Here is a 16,865-nt window from a genome sequence, read left to right as displayed (position 1 = left end):
CAGTATTGCCAAATGAATTGCATGGTCTGAGGATTTCTTGCATAGATAATTTTTGGTTTTGTTTTCTTTCTTTTTTGCCAACTGCATGCATAGATACAAGTTTTGCTGAAATAGAAACTCCCCCTTTTCTTATGGGAGCTTTGCGGCTCCAGGACTGGATTTAGGTGTTTATTTTGTGTTGTTTTGGGGGTATCATATTTCAGACCCTGAAATGTTGATTTCTTTGGCTTGTTTTTGTCTGATATACCACAATGGGGGTTGTGTTCAAATTAAGCTGTGGGACATCCTTTAGATACTGGGTTCAAACAATTCTCTCCTTCCTTGATGTTCACTTACGGGAGAGGTGTCAGAAAGTCTGGGAAGATCCATAGTGGAAAAAGGTTACCTGTATTTCGTGGAGACTGATGGCCAGCTCCCTTCTGCCCAGGAGTTCTGGAGAAGGCCAGTACTACCACTTGCTTAAATACCTCCCATCTGCAGCCCTTCAGTAAATATTTAAGTGATTCATTAAACATTTAAACCTTAAGAAAGTTGAGTAACCCAGTGGAACTTGAATTTAACTAGAATTTAAGTTTGAGAGTAGCTGGTCAGTAGAACAAGTGTGGTAGATTGGGTAACATGCTATGACTTTTAAGGGTTTGTTTTCCTTAAATAGAGTTAACAATAATTAATTTGAACAAAGGAGGAAAACGTAGGCCCCATTATCAGCTACATTAGCTGAACAACATTTCAGTAAACTAAAGCAGCTATATCATTTGGACAAACAGTCAGCTTTTCCAGGATTTGCACTCATTGGTTAATTGAATAATGTGTCAACATAACAAAATGTGTGCCTCTTGCCATCTCAGGGAAGCAAAATCTCCCCTAGACAGAATGTTCCATTTTCTGAGACTCTCCTGTAATAGGCAGGAAACTGCAGACCCATTGTTTCATTTAAATTAGCTAGATATTTCGTTCTGATGCTCTTCTGTTTTAAAATTGTGGAAAAGGCAAAGTAACTAAAATAAGGAAGCACAAAGAATAGTGACTTCAAATAATTAGCTGGAAATAAAAAAATCACTAGTGATAGACCAAAGGCAGATTAAAATGTATGCTTCTCATTCAGATACTAAAAATACAAATCTGAACATCTCTTTCAAGAATACCAAAAACTGGCGGTCACATGGCTTCCTCTATAATGAAGCTGAAATAGAAACTCTTGTCAAAAAACACTTGACCCGAATCCCTTTTACCAACAGCGTGAAGTCATACCAGCCATTTAAGTCATTAGGCTGAGACATTTTAACACGCAATTAACTTTCTTACAGGATCTAGAAATTCCCCAACCCCCAACCTCCAAATCAAACAGGTAGGCTACTGACTGCCATCCCGTGGTAGAGAGAATTTTGCAAGATGTTTTACCTGATAATCTCAATGTAACAGAATCCTAACACAGCACAAGGAGTGACTGTTACTATGTAAATGGCTACATTATAAAACTAAAGCCAAAGCCACTAAGATAAGTAGAAAACAGGCCGGAGTGCGGTGGCTAAGGCCTGTAATCCCTTCACTTTGGGAGGCCAAGGCAGGCGGATCATGAGGTCAGGAGTTTGAGACCAGCCTGACCACCATGGTGAAAGCCCATCTCTACTAAAAATACAAAAAAAATTAGCTGGGTGTGGTGGCAGGCACCTGTGGTCCCAGCTACTCAGGAGGCTGAGGCAGGAGAATCGCATGAACCTGGGAGGCAGAGGTTGCAGTCAGCCAAGATTGTGCCACTGCACTGCAGCCTGGGCGACAGAGCTAGACTCCATTTAAAAAAAAAAAAAAAAAGAAAAGAAAAAAGGAAACAAATTGGAATCTCAGGAGGAGGTTCCAATGGCCCAATTCGAGAGTCTATTTTAAAAACAGCAACAGAATAACAATTACTGAAGGGCTGTTTCCTAAAATTACTCTCTGGTTGGTATTTCTCAGTTTTCAAATGCCATGAGAAATATGCTGGCTGTCACTTACTCTGCCTTAAAAGAAAGCATTAACAAAGAATACCACTGAGAAACAAAGGCATTCATACAAGGAAGTGAACATCCTAAGCACATAAGTACGTTCTTAACAGGGACACTAAAAAAGGAAACACCAAGAAAAAAAATAAAAACTGAACAGAAGTTCCTAACTTTAGTAATATTATATACTACCCCCCCCCAAAAAAAACTGCCCATGAGTTGAGAGTTATCAATTTTATATCTAGAAACCCTACATATTCAGGACTCCCTGACTTTGTGGAGGAGGGACACTAGGAAAGGCAAGAGAAAAAGGAATTTTCTACCACATTTATAGAAATATACAGTTTTTTTCGTGAAATTTAGGTTTGATATAGGAGTTCTTGTTCTCTAAGTAAGTTTCCCATTTGCCGGAAATTTTAAGCAGCATTGATTTTTTCAATTAGCTTCAGATATGCTACACTCTGGAATAGGGGTGTTAAACTCACGACATTGCAGAAAGGTTTGCACTTTTCCCTCATTTTCACTACTTGGCATTGTCTATCAAAGAGTAGCACATCCTGCAAAACCAACAAGAGGCATGGGCTAAGGAGGAAAAAGCAAGCCCCAAATATCTAGCAAGCATGTCTTCATTTGCACAATTTAGCTTTTTCACAACAAATAACAAGGGGACTGGTATTTTCTGTATCATAGGGCTCATAGATGGACTTGTAAAAAAATCACATTATGATCACTTAGCATTAGGTAACATTTAAGCAATTTTGGGCGCCTAACGCTTGAAGGACTGATGATTTCAAATGGACAATAACTTTGGTTTAAATTCCAATATTTTATGGAATTGCATGGTTTCAAATTCACCATAAAGAAAATGCCTTTTTTGAGCATCAATTCAAAGAGCTATTTAGCATTAAGGAACCGCATTAGCTGTACAACTCATGATGGTGTTAATTAGGAAAGGAGCTAGAGAAAAAAAAAAATCCATCGCTGAAGCTTTGATACACTGTTTAAAACTCACTATTAACCTGACGAACTATTTTTTTCCGGGGAAGTGCTAATGACATGAGCTGGCAAAATATTTTACTAGTTCCTTAATAATAAATCATTTGAGGGAAAATTGCAACTTGGTATGGACCTCACCGAGCCCCTCGCCAATTCAATCAGGCCCTCCTTTGATAATTTAACAACAAATTCCTGTCTGGAATCACACATTCAAGTGCCTTTTTAAATGAATCCCATTTCAATTTTCTAATAAAGTACTACCAGTAGATCTGCAAGTTGAGGAAAGCAGCTCAGGTGACACATTTGGCACCAAAAAGAATACTGAGTGGGTCAAAATCCTGCCTGGGCAGACAATAGAAGAGGAGACGAAGAAGGTGACTAGACTTAGGGACTTCAAGAAGAGCAAGCACTGAAAACAGCAGTTTACCTACCTCAGACAGTAAGCAACAAGCCTGCAGTCCCCAGATAATCGGCCCAGAGGGAGCTGAGAGGATGGAGTTGGAAAGGGGAACCACAGAGCCCGGGAAGAAGGAGCGACCAGGATGGAGCGCAAACGAGTGACAGGCAAGGAGCCCAAAGGGACCACACCAATGCAACAGGTAGAACCACGGGGATGGGACAGGAGAGGACAGGGCTGGGGGGAGGGGGCGACAGGGATGGAGCTGGTCCAGCCAAGTCATAACCAGCCCCTTGCTGGGGCGCTAGCTGCGCGCAGGGCGCGGCGCCAGGCACTTTGGAGCGCTCTCTGCCGGAGTGGCGCCCACCGGTTCTCCGATGCCCCATTTCAGAGACTGGAGCCAGGAGGCCGGCCCCGCATCGCCCGCTCCGCTGTGTCACCCGCTCCGGGACAGCGACGGCTCAGCGCCCGATTCTCCCGGACGCAGGGGGTCGCTGGCGGCCGCAGGGGGCGGCGGCGTCGGGGACCGGCGCGGGCCGGGGCAGGTGGTACGTGGGTTCGGGCAGGACGGTCCTCTTGCAGGCGTGGTCGGCCGGGGTCGCCTTGCTCTTCTCCATGGCCATCAGGTAACTGACATCGGCCACCACGGCTTCCAGGTCCGCCATGTTGGCGAGCTTTGGCAGCGGCGGTGGCGGTTACTCGGGACCCGGATGGGACGCGCGCCCGCGGCCGCCGCCCGCCGCGCCCCAACCTGGGGGAGCCACCCTGGGGCAGCCCCGCTCTGCGCGCCCCAGCAGCGCCCTGCAAGCGGTGTAATCTGTAGCCCGCCAGGGTCGCCGCGCGCCGCCCACTGCTCCTTCAGCGAGGGTCTGCGGGGAGCGTGCGCCCAAGGGTTGGCGCACCTGGGTGCAGAGTCCCAGCGGCCAGCTCGGTTGGCGCCTCCCAACCAAGTCTCTCCCCTCCGGGTGGCCGCAAAGGACTCCTCCTCCTCTTCTTCCTCCCCTCCCTCCCCCTCCGCCTCCTCCTCCTCCTCCTTGGCTGCCCCGACCTCCCGCCCCCAGTTCCATGTGCTCTCATGCCCGCCCCGCTCATCCAGAGAAGCCCTGTGCCCGACGCCCGCTACCCAAGGGCAATGGGGAGGCCTCTGCTCCGGGGACACAGTAGTTCTCAAACTGGACAGTGTCAATCAGCATCCTCCAGGAGGTCTAGGATGGCCCCGGAAATGCATGTGTCCCACCTGTCCCCGCAGGTGGTGATGAAACTCCTGCTCTGGTCAGAGCTACCGGTGAACAGCGTCCAGCGGCCTGGCCCCCAACCTCCCTCCTGACCCTGAACAACCCCCCAACCCCGCCTTGAGAATTCAGCGAGGAGTAAAAGCTGGAGAAAATTGCGTGTCTCAGGCTAAGCAGAGCAAAGTGGGGTGACGGCTCCCCCGCTAGGAACAGAGATGCCCTTAGGGAACCCCCTGATGGAAGAGCTCCCGGCTTAAGAAGGTCACCACTCCCTTACACTCAGGTGAGAGGTTTTAGTTTGGTTGTTGAAATGGTGTTGAGAAATAGAGTATTACTGCCCTTGGGGTTTTACTGTCAATATAAGGGAGGAGACCACCTCTCATATTGTCTTATACCTAGTTTCTGCGACCAAAGAAAGAAAAAGTAAAAACTAAAAGGCAGAAGTGAAATCCACAAGCCGACAGCCCGGCGCCACACCCTGGGCCTGGTAGTTAAAGATCGACCCCTGACCTAATTGGTTACTAGAGATTACAGACATTGTATAGAAAAGCATTGTGAAAATCCCTATCCTGTTTTGTTCCGATCTGCTTACTGGTGCGTGCAGCCCCCAGTCACTTACCCCCAGCTTGCTCAATCAATCACGACCCTCTCACACACACCCACTTAGAGTTGAAGGCACAGGAATTGCTCACTCGGGGAGCTCGGCTCTTGAGACGAGTCTTGCCGATGCCCCCGGCTGAATAAACCCCTTCCTTCTTTAACTCGGTGTCTGAGGAGTTTTGTCTGCTGCTCATCCTGCTACAAATACAAGAGACAATTAGGGAGCATCTGCTGCGAGCACACTCGCACCACGGGGGTGATTTAGGGAAGTGGAACAGCGAGATACAGCCCAAACACCGAAGCTGGGGGGGAATTTCCAGCTTCCCGATAGGTCTCGGTGTCTTTCATCATCACTGCACCCTGCTGCCTGGGGTTTTCAGTTGCTTCTTATTTTTCAGCAGTGTGCACACAAATCCACATTCAGGATCTATGTGACACTCAGGCTGGAGTGGTGTTAAGGAACATGCAGGCAGTCTTAGGAAGACCTAAGCTGGAAATTAATGTTTTAAAGTCCCTTTCATTCACCTGAATTGGTCACGTGTTCCCATGAGCCTAGACTTTGCTACAATTTGAGTAAATGTTCTGTCCATAACTTACAGGGTTAACGGGACCCACCAGATACAGTTAAGGTCAAATTTCGGATTATTTCATGTAATGTCATTGCAGAAGCAGCCTGATTCCGTCATCAAGTAGCCTGTTTCCCTCTTTTGTTTTCTCTCCCACCCGGCAGCCCCCCTCAATCTGATTCCCTGCTATGCCTGCCATCACCACTGGCCAGTTTTACCACATGCTTCTCAAGATCCAAGGCACAATAGGCATAAAGTTGTCCTGAAAAGGACAAGAGGAGTGTCAGAAGTAGGAATGGCAGTCGAAGGAGCTTGGTCTGGCAGTGAAATGACAGGCAAGCACAAAATATATTAATGAGACAAAGCTATGCATGAGCCAAATATCAAACTTTCATCTTCTACCCACTTTTTTTTTTTTTTTCCTTAAAAACAGGAAGACAGTTGGGAGGCTGAGGCGGGCAGATCACGAGGTCAGGAGATCGAGACCATCCTGGCTAACACAGTGAAACCCCGTCTCTGCAAAAATAGAAAAAAAAAACAAAAAATAGCTGGGTGTGGTGGCAGGCACCTGTAGTTCCAGCTACTCCGGAGGCTGAGACAAGAGAATGGCCTGAACCTGGGAGGCGGAGCTTGCAGTGAGCCAAGATTGCACCACTGCACTCGGCCTGGGTGACAGAGTGAGACTCCGTCCCAAAAAATAAAAAATAAAAACAGGAAGACAGAATGTCTTGTCAAGGGTCACCCCACATGGAGCAGTAAATTCCCCAGAAAAGCAGAACATGTTTTTATGATTTAATTAATACAATTTCTCTCAATGTGTCTGTTTATCATTTGAGCATCCGCATGATCAGACCTGACATCTGCCTACATTTTCTTGGTCATCTTTAACTTCAGTTAAGAACCTTTTGGGTTTTTCTTTTTGCTCTTTTTTTGCCCCGGCAGCACGGTGTAGTAAGTTTGGAAGAAGACACACCTGAAATCAAATCCCTGCTCTGTGCTGGGTGGTCTTCGAGGCAATCTTTTACCCTTTCTACTTTGTTGTTCTCATAGGAAAAGTGGAAATGAGGCCTCTTACCCCTGGCTTGTTGAGAAGACAGAGGAGAAAAAGCACATAAAAATTCAACTTGTCGGGTGCGGTGGCTCACACCTGTAATCCTGCACTTTGGGAGGCCGAGGCAGGTGGATAGCTTGAGGCTAGTAGCTCAAGACCAGCCTGGCCAACATGGCAAAACCCTGTCTCTATTGAAAATACAAAAATTAGACAGGCATGGTGGTGCACGCCTGTAATCCCAGCTACTTGGCAGGCTGGGGCACAAGAATTGCTTGAACCCAGTAAGTGGAAGCTGCAGTCAGTCAAGATTGCACCACTGCACCCCAGGCTGGGTGACAGAGTGAGACCCTGTCTCACAAAAAAAAAAAAAAAGAAAAGAAAAATGCATCTTTCCTGGCACCTGGTAGATCCTCAATAAAGATTATAGCACTTCCTCTATTTATTTTGCTTCATTTTACCCTGGCATGCTAGAGAAGATACTGAAACTAGTTGTTCACAGTCATTATACTTGAAGCAGGAATACCCCTTACCAAAAATAACATCTCCATCTAGGGCATTTCTAGGAACCAAAATGGCAAAAACATTTGTATTTATAAGTATGAGCAATTACTCTTTTGGCAGAAAGAACAAGGAGTCCAAAATTTGATCCTCTAACTGAGGCCCCTACACCATTTGAGTCAGATGACTCAATTACCCAAGGGTATTTTTTTCTGGTGTTTATACTGTATAAATTTCTGTTCCCTGGCTGTCTCTTTGGTTGTCTCACTTTCTCCATCCCCTCTTCTTTCTCTTTTTCTTGACTCTTAATACTGAACAGCTTTTTGTCTTCACTGCAAACAAAAGGGGTTAATGACAGTGATGAAGTTGTCATAACTGACCTGCTGGATCCTGTTACTAAACACCATCCCCAGCCTGTAATCATCACAAAGAACAGAGAAAACAAATAGCAATCCATTTGTACTTAGCTAATAATGCTCCCTTGCAAATAATTATGTTTCCCACCCCCAGAGGATTTAAATGACTTGGGGCTCACACTGCTTGTGATAATAGACAAAACTCCAGCGTTCCCACAAGATTAATAATGTTCCCTTTTCTTCTTTTCTACGCCTTTCCATCGTTAGAGGAGATGTTGCTGAGATGGGTGCATTAAAGTCTAGGTTTTCCAGAGTTTATTTTGCTAACAACTTAAAGGGAAGAAGCTAACTAGAGAGCTGACTGGTCTTACTTGTTTTTGATTCTGGGCTTTACTAGGACTTCCTACACTCAGAATCTATAAACGCTGGGTGGGGTGGGAGCTGGGAATGTTATTCTGGGAAATTAATCACAAATGAAAAGAAAATCAACTCTAAGACTCCAGTTAGAAGATTTTTGAAAATGGCAGAACATGACTGGCCTTCATTCAAGTCAGAATATTTAAAGCAATCCTTGCTAAGGAGAACTTGATTTTGTATAAGCAGTCCCTTAAATACAGTTGCTTCTCAGGAAAACCACACACAATTGATGTTTGAATGGCTTTATTTACAAACATCTCGCTCTGTAAGCCTCTGCAGGTATTTCTAGCCTCCCGGGGGCCACTGTCCCATTTCACCTGTAATTTGGATCACAATTCTGTTTGTTGTCACACACATCATACAAGCTGCTTTTCATGCTGCTTTTATCCACAAAGCTTTACAAGCTTTAATGGCAGCTCTATATATGACAACTTTAAAAGAGCTTCCAAAAGGTATGATACCAAGCTTTGGTTTTAAAAGCACTGAAACATTGTTCAATACAGAAGTACTTTTCTTTCAATATGTGAGTGGAAACACATTTCTCTATAGGGACTGCTGGTCAGGGAGTCATTCTAAAGAAAAAGCCGCAGTGTTGTGGTTCAGAGCATGGGCTCAAAAGACAGATGGATAAGAAGCCCGAGACCAGTCCTTCTGAGCTGTGTGACCTTAGACAAGTTGTCTAATCTCTCTGTGTCTCAGCTCTGTCTCAGTGTTGTTAACGGGATTGCCGTGACAGCAATGCTGTAACATGTAAAAAGCACTTACAACCGTGTCTGGCACACAGAAAGCACTCGATAAATATTGACCAGGTTATCAGCAGCAGCAGCATCATTAGAGCATCTCTACATCATACAGGGCCTGATGGAAAGAGATCAGCACTGAGAATGAACAGAACAGTGCTGGCTCTGACCCGCTGGCTCTGGCATTGCTGAATAACTCTAAGCAAGTCTCTTAAGCTTTTTAAATATGATTTTTCACCAGTAACTAATGAAGGGATTGAAGGAGCAGGTCCCCTGACGTCTTTTCAAATTCTAAAATTCTCCAGCTGTATTTAATCCTGCACTGAATCATTTTGCAAGGTAAAGAATACTCGCTCCCCTCAATAAGATCTTATGAGTTTAGGTTTCGGTGCATAGGGCAACACCCAGGGCATAAATCATTTCCACTGTCACCATAGCCCACAGGTGAGGTGAGCAATCCATTAGCTTGCTTCTGGAAACAAACCTGTCTGTATTTGTTCCCCCAGCATCTGCACTCAGCACACTGACTTTGCTCAATATATGTATTGGATGGATAAGTGAGTAAATGAAAGAATGACATAAAGATCATAGATTGCCTCAGCTTTCTATTGGAAAATAACCTAAAGGGAGGGGGAAAATTGCTACTTAAAACCACAAGTGCCACTCAAGGGATGCCTCCTATGAAAGGAGGAGTGCTAACTGCCAGGTCCCCACTGGTCCTTCGTGCTGCTTATGGCCTGGAAGGCCTCTCCTGCAGCCAAGAGCCCTGATGTGCTTGGGCTGTGCAAAGTTGAGTCTGGAAACTTTAGGCACAGGAATGGAGAGCGCTCACTCCCTTTGCCTAAGAAAGAGGACTTAGAGAGGAACTTGAAAGAGGGAGTAAGAGAGAGGGCAACAAGAGGGGCCGAGGCTAGGCAGTCCATGCAGTGGGTGCCAAGCCTGGAGGTGGGGTGGTCTGGAAAACATTCCGGAACAGGAAATCTGTTCTTCTGTCTTCTGTGCCTATTGGGGTGATCAGACCCAACACCAGGTCGTGGGGGCGACGAAGTCCAGAGGAGACAAAGGAATGAGAAAAAGACAGTTTGAGAGACAGAGTGGGACCAGAGGGCGTCATGAGGGTGGAGGCTGCCAAGGCCTTGAGCTCTGGGAATGCACGCTATTTATTGGTGTTCAAACAAACAAACAGGTGGTGAGGATGTGGGGGTTGAAAGGAAACAGTGTATCGAGTGAATGAGAAACATATGGCTGCTTGAAATAATGGGAGTGCTAGAAGCAAGGAGCCAGCATGTCTAACAGACATGCAAGCCCTGCCTCAGCTTCTCGCCCAACACAGCTTTTCTCCCAACATACCCCCCTTCTCTTTTTAGTAAAAACCGCCACAGCTATCATTATTAGCATGAGGTGGCCTCTTTTTAAAATTAATTGAGCAAGGCAACTGTAGGCTGTGCAGCCCTTAATTGCCAGTTGGTGATCCAGCTTCATTTTTCTTAGCCCGTATTCAAAATGGAGTCACCCTGGTTTGAATGCTTCCTACCTATCTCCCCTTTCCCTTTTACAAGAGGACCCTTAATCCTAGGGGTTGTAGAAGGATGAAGGTCTGTCTTCTATAACTTCTTCATGCTGAATAGGGGCAATGATACTCCTGCCTACCTATTAGGGTCTCTTGCATTCAGGGTAAAGAGGAGGTGCCCGCCACCATGCCCAGCTAATTTTTTGTATTTTTAGTAGAGACAGGGTTTCACCGTGTTAGCCAGGATGGTCTCGATCTCCTGACATGATCCGCCCGCCTTGGCCTCCCAAAGTTCTGGGATTACAGATGTGAGCCACCGCGCCCAGCCAAAGAAATTTCTTTCTTTGAGAGTGAGTCTTGCTCTGTCGCCAGGCTGGAGTGCAGTGGCACAATCTCGGCTCACTGCAATCTCTGCCTCCTGGGTTCAAGCAATTCTCCTGCCTCAGCCTCCTGAGTAGCTGGGACTACAGGCATGCGCCACCACACCCAGCTAATTTTTTTGTATTTTTAGTAGAGACAGGGTTTCACCATGTTGGCCAGGATGGTCTTGATCTCCTCACCTCGTGATCCACCCACCTTGGCCTCCCATAGTGCTGGGATTACAGGTGTGAGCCCACCACACCCGGCCAGAAATTTCTAAGCAGCAAAGCATTCAAGATTTGGCCTGGCTGCTTCTAACTCCTTATGCTCCATTGCAGGAAGAAATAAATGAATTAAAGTTAGAAGTTATATTTAAAGGTAAAGCAGAGCATAAAAGTTTGGGAAATTTGCAGCCTGGCCATGTGAGAAAGAAAAAGCTTTTTCAGGAGAGGAGCTCAAGCAGGCTGTGGAGTAACCACTTGTTAGAGAGATTTGCATAACTAAAAGGGAACCAAGTGCTAATAATTGATGCAGTGCTAATAATCGACACAATAGGAAATAGGCCTCAGAGCCATTTCAGAGATCTTCAACAACCCTCCCATCCCAGGCCCAGAGGCCTAGGAGGAAAGAATGGTTTCATTGTCAAGGCCCAGGGCCCTACTGCCCTGCACAGCCTCAGGACGCTGCTCCCCGCCTGCATCTAGGCTGTTCCAGCTCCACCCTTTTCTTAGAGGACCCTAGACGCAGCTCAGGCTGCTATTTCAGAGGGTTGAAGCCATAAGCCTTGGCAGCTTCCATGTGGTGTTAAGCCTGTAGGTATGCAGAGTGCAAGACTGTAGAAGGCTTGGCAGCCTCCACTTAGATTGTATGAGAAAGCCTGGGAGCCCAGGAAGAAGGCTGCTGCAGGGGCAGAGCCCTCACATTGGAGGGAAAATGTGGGGTTGAATGCCCCACACAGAGTCCCCACTGGGGTAATGCCTAGTGGGGCTGCGGGAAGGGGGCTCCCACCATCCAGACCCCAGAATGGTAGATCACCAGCAGCTTGCACCCTGCACCTAGAAAAGAGGCAGGCCCTCATCTCCAATCTGTAAGAGCAGCTGTGGGGACTGAATTCTGCAAAGCCACAGGAACAGAGCTGCCCAAAGCCTTGGGAGCCCACCCCTTGCACCAGTGTGCCCTGATTGTGGGACATGGAGTTAAAGGAGATTATTTTGGAGCCTTAAGATTGAATGATTACCCTGCTGGGTTTTGGACTTGCTTGGGACCTATAACCCCTTTCTTTTGACTGATTTCTCCCTTTTGGAACAGGAATGTTTACCTAATGCCTATGCCCCCATTGTATCTCAGGAGTAAATAACTTGTTTTCATTTTTACAGGCTTATAGGTGAAAGGAACTCATCTTCAGATGAGACGTTGGACTTGGACTTGGGATTGGGACTTTTGAGTTAATGCTGGAATGAGTTAAGACTTTGGGGGTCTATTGGGAAGGCATGACTATATTTTGCAATGTGCAAAGAGCATGAGATCTGGGGGGCCGCGGTGGAATGATAAAGTTTGGATATTTGTCCCCCAAAACCTCATGTTGAACTATAATTCCCAATGTTGGGGGTGGGGCCTGGTGGGAGGTTTGGGTCATGGGGGCAGATCCCTTGTGGCTTGGTGCTGTCCTTGCAATAATGAGTTCTTATGAGATCTGCTCATTTAAAAGTGTGCGCAACTCCCTGCTCTCTCTCTCTCTCTCTCTCTCTTGCTCCTGCTTTTGCTGTGTGATGCACCTGCTCTGGCTTTGCCTTCCACGATGTGTAAAAGCTCCCTGAAGCCTTCCCAGAAACCAAGCAGATGCCGGCACCATGTTTACTTATTTAGAGACAGGGTTTCTCTCCTGTTGCCCAGGCTGAAGTGCAGTGGCACAATCTTGGCTCACTACAACCTCCTCCTCCTGGGCTCAAGTGATTCTCCTGCCTCAGCCTCCTGAGTAGCTGGGACTACAGGTGTATGCCACCACGCCTGGCTAATTTTCGTATTTTTATGAGAGATGTGGTTTCACCATGTTGTCCAGGCTGGTCTTGAACTCCTGACCTCAAGTGATCCTTGGTCTCCCAAAGTGCTTAGGATTATAGGCGTCAGCCTCCATGCCCGGCCTCAGGTATTTCTTTGTAGTAATACAAGAATGGCCTAACACACTGGGCAAGCCAATACCTTTCTGACCTCAGTTTCCTTTTCTGTAATAGGGGTTTGTGAAGATTAGGTGCTGTATTCGTTTCCTGTGACTGCCATAACAAATTACCACAAATCTGGTGGCTTAAAACAAATGGGAATTGGTCAGGCGAGGTGGCTCATGCCTGTAATCCCAGCACTTTGGGAGGCTGAGGTGGGCGGATCACAAGGTCAGGAGATCGAGACCATCCTGGCTAACAAGGTGAAACCACGTCTCTACTGAAAATACAAAAAAAATTAGCTGGGCGTGGTGGCGGGCACCTGTAGTCCCAGCTACTCGGGAGGCTGAGGCAGGAGAATGGCGTGAACCCAGGAGGCAGAGCTTGCAGTGAGCCTAGATCGTGCCACTGCACTCCAGCCTGGGCGACAGAGCGAGACTCCGTCTCAAAAAAACAAACAACAACAACAAAAAAACCAATGGGAATTGATGATCTCACAGTGCCGGAGGCTAGAAGTCCGAGATGGAGGTGTTGCCAGGGCTGTGCTCCCTCTGGAGGCTCTAGGGGAGGCTCCTTCCCATGTCTTCCAACTTCTGGGGGCTCCAGGTGTTCCTTGGCTTCTGGCTGCATGGCTCCGACCTCTGCTTCATCTTCACATGGCCTTCTCTTCTTCATTCTCCTCTTCTGTCTCAAATCTCTGTACGCTTTTCTTTTCCTTTCTTTTATTTTCTTTTCCTTTCTTTTCTTTTTTCTTTTATGAGATGGAGTTTCACTTTTGTCGCCCAGGCTGGAGTGCAGTGGCATGATCTCGGCTCACTACAACTTTCGCCTCCTGGGTTCAAGCGATTCTCCTGCCTCAGCTTCCCGAGTAGCTGGGATTACAGGTGCATGCCACCAAGCCCAGCTAATTTTTGTATTTTTAGTAGAGATGGGGTTTCACCATGTTGTCCAGGCTCGTCTCGAACTCATGACCTCAGGTGATCCACCCACCTCGGCCTCCCAAAGTGTGGGGATTACAGGCTTGAGCCACAGCACCCAGCCTTTGCTTTTCTTTTCTAAGGACCATTTGTCCTTGGACGCAGAGTCCACCTGGATAATCCATCTCAAGATCTTTAACTTAATGACACCTGGGAAGACCCTTTTCCCAACTCGGTTAACATTCACAGGTCCCAGGGATTAGGATGTGGATATATCTTTTTGAAGGCCACTGTTCAATCCACTGTAGGTGTCTTTAAAGCACTTAAAAATGAAAATGAAACCTGAATGTCAACTCCTTCAACTGCAGTGAAAAAATAAGACTGTTCAGTGGACCGGACTTCTTAGCAGTTTTATTTTTCATTGCAGATTATTTTTCACCACTCATGAGGGCCTGCCCAGGGCATTCTCTCCCAGGAGGCAAGTTACTGTGGCCAGCCAAATGATCAGGAGGGTCAAAGAAATGGCTACAGAAACAGGGATGGACAATGATTGTCAGAAGGAGGAGAGAAGTGGAGGATGACAGCTGAGGTGAGTGCCTGGCCCATTTGTCCTCACTCCCTCTCTTGAATCCATGTTAATCACAATTTACATGAATGCAGCGCTTTAAAAGTAAGGTATATGGAGAAACCCCATTTCTACTGAAAATACAAAATTAGCCAGGCATGGTGGCACATGCCTGTAATCCCAGCTACTTGGGAGGCTGAGGCAGGAGAATCACTTGAACCCGGGAGGCAGAGGCTGCGGTGAGCCAAGATCGTGCCATTGCACTCCAGCCTGTGCAACAAGAACAAAACTCCGTCTCAAAAAAAAAAAAAAGTAAGGTATAATGGCTCATGCTTATAATGCCAACACTGTGGGAGGCCAGGCCAGGAGGATGGCTTAATCCTAGGAGTTCAAGACCAGCCTGGGCAACATAGTGAGACCCTCCCCTCATCTCTACAAAAAGCTAAAAAAAAATTTTTTTTAAGTGCTAGGGTTACAGGCCTTTTTTAAGTGGTAGGATTACAGGCCAGGTGGGGTGGCTCCCACCTATAATCTTAGCACTTTGGGAGGCCGAGGAAGGTAGATTGCTTAAACCTAAGAGTTCAAGACCAGCCTGGGCAACATAGTGAAACCCCATCTCTACAAAAATACAAAAATATTAGCCGGCTGTACTGGCACACGCCTGTAGTACCAGCTACTTGGGAGACTGAAGTGTGAGGATCACCTAAGTTCAGGGAGGTTGAGGCTGCAGTGAGCCAAGAGTACACCACTGCACTCCAGCCTGGGTGAAAGAGTGAAACCCTGTCTCAAAAGAAAAAATTAACCAGGTATGGTGGTGCATGACTGTAGTTCTAGCCACTTGGGAGGGTGTGGTAGGAGGATCACTTGAGCCCAGGAGGTTAAGGCTGTAGTAAGCCATGATCACACCACTGCACTCCAGACTAGGTGAGACAGCTAGACATTGTCTCAAAGTAAATGAAAAATAAAAGTAAGGTATAAAAAGTATTGTTCATACTCTTATTGGAGGTTCACATCAGTACTGAGAGATAAGAAATAGAACAGATATCATGATTCCCATTTTTTGAATGCAGAAACTGAGGCCCAGAGAGGTGAATCCAGCCTGTGTCCTTCACACCCTAGCTGGCTCATAGAAACCATGACCTGTTACCAACCAAGCCCTCCAGAGCCCAGTACTATGGGCCAATGGTGGCCTTCCCTCGCCTGCTCCTGGGGCAAGTTGCCAGGGGAGGTATTGCCTGTTTTGGGGGAGAGGTCTGCAGGGGCCTGAGGCATGGGCCTTGCAATGGGCAGTCCCACTGGGACCTCCTCTGGTGCTGCCCTCAGGAAGATGCTGTGGCTCCAAAAGCCCCAGGGGCACCTCTGACCACAGCAGTCAGTCTGGCCAGGTTGGGAGGGGCTCTTGTGCCCGGTGTAACTTCACAGAGCCAGCACATTCCAGTCTGGGAGGGAAACCAAAGGCACTTTGCCCAAGTGTCACAGAGCTTGAAACAGCATCCTGTGATGGGTCCCTGTCCCCAGAAGCAATGAGATTGGACAGGTGCTGAGCCCTTGTTACTTGATTGGGACGGACTTGCATCTGAGGAACAAACTGAGAGTGAACCTTTCCAAATTTGAGGCCTAAGAAAAATTTGGTGTCCTGATGAGCTGTGATAGGCAACCGTCTGGGGAAGTGGAAGCTTAGCACATCCTCTGGTTACTTATCACCTTACTGAAGGGTCTAAAAATGATGTCCTTGGGGTGTCAGAATCCTGCAGAATAAAATACTGATGAGTTTTAATTCATTCTTTGCAAATGAATTTTCTCAAGGCTCTGGTTGGAGTCAGGCACCCTGGGACCTTGCAGTAGTGTGCTTTGGGCCGCAGGCCACAGCCCCTTTCTTTTTTGTTTCTTTTTTGAGATGGAGTCTTGCTCTCTCTCCCAGGGTGGAGTCTAGTGGCGCAATCTCGGCTCACTGCAACCTCTGCCTTCCAGGTTCTAGCAATTTTCCTGCCTCAACCTCCCAAGTAGCTGTGATTACAGGTGCCTGCCACCATGCCCAGCTAATTTTTTGTATTTTTAGTAGAGATGGGGTTTCACTGTGTTTCCCAGGCTGGTCTTGAACTCCCGACCTCATGATCCGCCCTCCTCGGCCTCCCAAAGTGCTGGGAATACAGGCATGAGCCACTGCGCCCGGCCTACAGCCCCTTTACTCTCTGGAAGTCTCTGATGACCTATTCATGATGCTTTTTTTTTTTTTTTTTTTTTTGAGACGGAGTCTCGCTCTGTTGCCCAGGCTGAAGTGCAGTGGCGGGATCTCAGTTCCCTGCAAGCTCCGTCTCCTGGGTTCATGCCATTCTCCTGCCTCAGCCTCCCAAGTAGCTGGGACTACAGGCGCCTGTCGCCACGCCCGGCTAATTTTTTGTATTTTTAGTAGAGATGGGGTTTTACCGTGTTAGCCAGGATTGTCTTGATCTTCTGACCTTGTGATCCGCCCGCCTCGGCCTCCCAAAGTGCCGGGATTACAGGTGTGAGCCACCGTGCCTAGC

General features: G+C 47.1%; 1 long non-coding RNA gene across 2 annotated transcripts; it reads left to right on the top strand.

Moving 5' to 3' along the window:
* Positions 1 to 2,679: 2,679 nt before the first annotated feature.
* LOC109024600 (uncharacterized) lies at positions 2,680 to 14,399 on the top strand. 2 transcript variants are annotated; one of them, XR_008675194.2, is made up of 3 exons: positions 2,680 to 3,574; positions 4,622 to 4,887; positions 14,203 to 14,399. It is a non-coding gene; the product is annotated as an uncharacterized lncRNA (long non-coding RNA). The 2 variants fall into 2 exon arrangements; XR_010133157.1 differs by lacking the exon at positions 14,203 to 14,399 and adding an exon at positions 6,821 to 7,178.
* The last annotated feature ends 2,466 nt before the right edge of the window (positions 14,400 to 16,865 follow it).

The sequence above is a fragment of the Gorilla gorilla genome, chromosome 23 (genome assembly GCF_029281585.2).
Source record: "Gorilla gorilla gorilla isolate KB3781 chromosome 23, NHGRI_mGorGor1-v2.1_pri, whole genome shotgun sequence".
Taxonomy (NCBI): Eukaryota; Metazoa; Chordata; class Mammalia; order Primates; family Hominidae; genus Gorilla; species Gorilla gorilla.
This window is presented reverse-complemented; position numbering and strand designations above follow the sequence as displayed.